Here is a 5,698-nt window from a genome sequence, read left to right on the forward strand (position 1 = left end):
GGAGAAAAACGAACCCTTGTACATTGTTGGTGGTAATGTAAAGTAGTGCAACCAGTATGGAGAACAGTTTGGAGGTTCCTCAAAGAACCTAAAATTTAACTGCCATATGGTCCAGCAATCTCACTGTGGGGTATATACCCAAAAGAAAGAAAACCCGTATAGTCAAGAGACATTTGCACTCCAATGTTTGTTGCAGCACTGTTTACAATACCTAAGATTTGGAAGCAACCTAAATTTCCATCAACAGATGAATGGATAAAGAAAATGTGGTACACATACACAATGGAATATTATTTAACCATAAAAAATGAGATCCAATTATTTGCAACAACATGGATGGAACTGGAGATCATGTTAAGTGAAATAAGCCAGGCACAGAAAGACAAACATTGCATTGTCTCACTTGTTTGTGGGATCTAAAAATCAACACAGTTGGACTTAGGGACAGTGAGTAGAAGGATGGTTACCAGAGGCTGGGAATGGTAGTGTGAGACTGGAAGGGAGGTGGAGGTGGTTAGTGGGTATAAATAAATAAATAAATAAATAAATAAATAAGACCTACTCTTTGATAGCACAATAGAGTGACTGTAGTCAATAATAACTTAATTGTATATTTTTAAATAACTCAAATAATGTAATTGGCTTGTTGGTATCTTACAGGATAAATGCTTGAGAGGATAGATACCCCATTCCCCTGTGCTTATTTCACATTGCATGCATGTATCAATATATCTCATATACCCCATAAATGTATACACCTATGTATCCCTCAAAATAAAAAAAAAAAATACAGAAAGTGTTTCCTGCAGCAGTTGGATAAAATGTTCTGTAAATGCCAGTTAGATCTGTTTCATTTACAGTGTAGCTTACCTTCCACATTTTTTTTTTTTTTTGCTGATTTTTTTGTCTGAATTATCTTTCCATGATTTGAGTGGAGAGTCTCTCCCTATTGATGGAGGAACTGAGACTACTGGTATGCTTGCAACAGATCTTCAGAGGGAAGGCACTGAGAGTGAATGGAGAGAAGTCACAGAAGCTTGGCTGATGGAGAAGAAAGTTGGGAACCCTTCATGGGCTCCATGACTTAATTTTTTAACTACACCTCGGACGAAATGGGCAATTTTAACTGGGAAGGAGAAACCCACTCTTGCCAGGGGCCTCTGGAACCCCAAAAGGGGCAACCCCTCGACTACCAGGGACACTTGAGGTGACAGAGAGAGCTGCTTAGAGAAGTGGTGAGGCAGCAAGCCAGCTTACTTGGAGCTAAGAGGGTGTGTGGTGCAGGAGCATCTGTAGTGAAGCATGCCCAGGGATGGTGATCCCCCTAGGCTCAACTTACTTCCATAAGACACCTTAGCCCTAGGTTAAGGTTAGACCTGTTAGACCTGATCTGTGCAGGGTGATCTTGCACTTCAAACAGAGCTAGTCAAACCTGAGTACCCTTTGGTCTGATGGCCTCTTCTGGGTCCCAGCCTGGTAATGTGTGCTTACAGGCCAGTCTCCAGTGCTGTGGAGGCCCACACCATAGCTTCTGCACTGGCAGACTGTGTCTGATTGGTGCAGAACTCTAACAAGGCATCCCCTATAGCCATGCACCAGCCCACAGGCTCACTCCTCATACTGCAGCTTTCCCTGGGCCCAGGGCAACACTCCCACATTACTTTGCTACCACGTGTCTGCATGGGCAGGTTTTGCTTTACTTGTTCTGCCAGCGCACAGGAGAACAGTTTGCCCCCATTGTCATGCAAGAAGAGATATTGCATATGGAGCCTTGGTGAGCACAGAGCCAGCAAGCCCTGCCCCCGCCAGTCCTCCACCCTTGTGCTAACAATACACAGAGAATAATGGATCCTCCCAGAACCTGAGTGATCACCCCTGCCTGCGGGGCACAGAAAAGTCACCCAGATCTGCACAAACCAGCACTCTGCCCAAAGCCAGCACCATCTTCAGTGCAACTGTGCAGTCTCCAGCAGGGGACCCCCACCTCCCCTAGCTGCATTGCCTCTGCCACTGTGGTCAACGCCTGCAGGGAAACATGCACCCCTGCTTCCTCTAGCAGATAACATGATCCTATATTTAGAAAACCCTATAGTATCAGCCCAAAAGCTTCTTAAGCTGATAAACAACTTCAAGAAATTCTCAGGATACAAAATCAATGTGCCAAAATCAATAACATTTCTATACACCAAAAACGCACAAACCAAGAGCCAAATCAGGAAATTACTCCCATTCAAAATTTCCACAAAATGAACAAAATACCTAGGAATAAATCTAACTGTAGAGGTGAAAGATCTCTACCAGGAGAACTACAAAACACTGCTCAAATGAATCAGAGATGACACAAACAAATGGAAAAATATTCCATGCTCATGGATAGGAAGAAACAATATTGTTACAATGGCCATACTGTCCAAAGCAATTTATAGATTCAACAGTATTTCTATTAAATATTGAGATACTTCACAGAAGTAGAAAAACACTATTTTTAAATTAATATGGAACCAAAAAAGTGACTGAATAGCCAATACAATACTAAGCAAAAATAACAAAGCTGGAGGCATCACACTACCCAACTGCAAACTGTATTTCAGGACTACAATAACTAAAACAGCATGGTACTGGTACAAAAATAGACACATATGCCAACAGAACAGAATAGAGAATCCAGAAATAACACTGCACACTTACAGCTATCTGATCTTTGACAAAGCTGACAAAAACAAGTAATGGGGAAAGCATTTACTATTCAATAAATAGCACAGAGATAATTGGCTAGCCGTATTCAGAAAATTGAAACTAGACTCTTTCCTTACACCATATACAAAAATTAACTCAAGATGGATTAAAGGCTTAAATATAAAACCCTAAAGTATAAAAACTCCAGAAAACAACCTAGGTGATACCCATTCAGGACATAGGCACAGCCACGTATTTCATGATGAAGATGCCAAAAGCAATTGCAACAAAAGCAAAGATTAAAAAATGGGATCTAGTTAAACTAAAAAGCTGCTACAAAAGAAACTCCCAAAAGAGTACACAGACAACCTACAGAATGGGAAAAAATATTTGCGAACTATGCATCTGACAAAGGTCTAATATCCAGCATCTATAAGAAACTTAAACAAATTTACAAGAAAAAAACACCACCATTAAAAAGCGGACAGAGAGTTCTGGCTTTGGCCTCCGCCGCTGCCGCCACCACTACTATAGCCACTGCCACCACCGCTGTCACCGTGGCTTGTTATTCCTAAAATGGTGCCACTAGACCTGGATAAGTGTGTGGAGATAGCGTGGCTGTACAAGTACCTGCCAGAGAATGATATGAAGCGGCTATGTGACTATGTTTGTGACCTCCTCTTAGACGAGTCAAATGTTCAGCCAGTATCAGCACAACTAACAGTGTGTGGAGCTATACATGGATAGTTTTATGACCTTTGTGAACTATTCAGAACTGAAGGTCAGGATCCTGACACAAACTACATATTTATGAGTGATTTTGTAGACAGAGGTTCCTGCAGTCTTATCTTCTTGCATTAAAGGTTAAACGGCCTGATCGTATTACGCTTTTGCGATGAAATCATGAGAGTAGACAGATAACACAGGTTTATGGATTTTATGATGAGTGCCAAGCCAAATATGGAAATGCCTAGAGATACTGTACCAAAGTTTTTGACATGCTCACAGTAGCAACTTTAATAGATGGGCAGATTTTTTGTGTTCATGGTGGTTTATCTCCTGATTTCAAAACACTGGATCAAATTCGAACCATCGCACGGAAACAGGAAATTCTTCATAAAGGAGCATTTTGTGATCTGGTTTGGTCAGATCCTGAAGATACGGATACTTGGGCTATCAGTCCCCGAAGAGCGATATTTTTCTATCAATTTTCCCCCGTCCCATCCCCACCCTGGACTCATTTGAGAAGACTTGAGAAAAGATCAATACAATTATCTTAATGTACAAAGTCATAAGCTGTAGCAGTTTTTAACTAAAATTTCAAAACACAAAAAGGAGGGCAGCCATTTAGATTAATTTATTTTATATCTATTTAAAATATCATCCAACAAAGGACAATGAAGTTTACATTTGGGACAGGTATACATAACTTGAGGCATCTGGAGTCCATGTACAAGTACCTGCCAGAGAATGATATGAAGCGGCTATGTGACTATGTTTGTGACCTCCTCTTAGACGAGACAAATGTTCAACACCAAATAACAACTTGGCTGCTGAAATTTCTTAAAACTTACCAAACTAAAACAAAAGGCTGAATGATACAAAAGGAGGAGTATTTAGGTGTAATCTGTCAACTGGCTTTTTTAGAAAAAAAAGTAACACATCCTGTTTCCCAGAACAGTAAATAAGCAAGAGCTACATGCAGCAGTGTGAGTATTAACATTTCTCAAGTCTTCTCAAATGAGTCCAGGGTGGGGATGGGATGGGGGGAAAATTGATAGAAAAACTTTGCTATAGACACTACAACAAACAATAAATTTAGATAATTTAAAATATAAAAAAGGCAAGAGGCAGCATTTCAGCAGCAAAGTGCTCAATAAAAAGTATATTGTAGAGGGTAATACAAGAAAACTGGAGTAAGAAGAGGGCAGAAAAATGGATCAGCAGGATGAGCAAAGGCCTCAAGGGAAATACAGCATTGGTCATTCTGGAGGAAAAACACATTCTGAATCTGGAACTGCCCAGAATAACATTGGTTCCCTTGTATTTACACCTTTGAAGACCATGATCGAACCAATATTTCCACAATGATAGCAGTAATTAGGAGCAGACCATACTGTCACCAGTTTCTCATCAAACACAAAATTATAGCCTTCATGAACAAGTAGATGTGCTCTGGAGATGAGTTTTAAGTTGTTGATATGACCAGACTCATTTGTGACTTTTGCTACAAAAAGCCAACCCGCTCTTCGGGGACTGATAGCTCAAGTATCCGTATCTTCAGGATCTGACCAAACCAGATCACAAAATGCTCCTTTATGAAGAATTTCCTGATTCCGTTTGATGTTTCAAATTTGGTTTTTGCCCTTGGACATTTATGTGATGGATTACTTTTATTGATTTGCATATGTTAAACCAGCATTGCATCCCAAGGATGAAGCCTACTTGTTCGTGGTAAGTACACTTGTTGATGTTGTGCTGCTCCATTTGGTTTTCCAGTATTCTATTGAGGATTTTCACATTGATGTTCATCAGGGATATTGGTCTGAATTTTTGTTTTAATTATACTTTAAGTTCTAGGGTACATGTGCACAACGTGCAGGTTTGTTACATATGTATACATGTGCCATGTTGGTGTGCTGCACCCATTAACTCATCATTTATATTAGGTATATCTCCTAATGCTATCCCTCCACACCCTCCCCATAATAGGACCCGTTGTGTGATGATCCCATTCTAGAGTACAAGTGACCTCATTGTTCAATTCCCACCTATGAGTGAGAACATGCAGTATTTGGATTTCTGTTCTTGTGATAGTTTGCTGAGAATGATGGTTTCCAGCAGCATCCATGTCCCTAAAAAGCACACAAACTCATCCTTTTTTATGGCTGCATAGTATTCCATGGTGTACATGTGCCACCTTTTCTTGATCCAGTCTGTCATTGATGGACATTTGGGTTGATTCCAAGTCTTTGCTGTTGTGAATACTGCCACAATAAACATACGTGTGCATGTGTCTTTA

At 40.3% G+C, this 5,698-nt stretch overlaps 1 pseudogene; it reads left to right on the forward strand.

The window, feature by feature from the left end:
• The first annotated feature begins 3,252 nt into the window (after positions 1–3,252).
• On the forward strand, positions 3,253–3,956 carry LOC105526100 (annotated as a pseudogene).
• Positions 3,957–5,698: the final 1,742 nt, after the last annotated feature.

Source organism: Colobus angolensis, unplaced genomic scaffold, assembly GCF_000951035.1.
Source record: "Colobus angolensis palliatus isolate OR3802 unplaced genomic scaffold, Cang.pa_1.0 Scaffold575, whole genome shotgun sequence".
Taxonomy (NCBI): Eukaryota; Metazoa; Chordata; class Mammalia; order Primates; family Cercopithecidae; genus Colobus; species Colobus angolensis.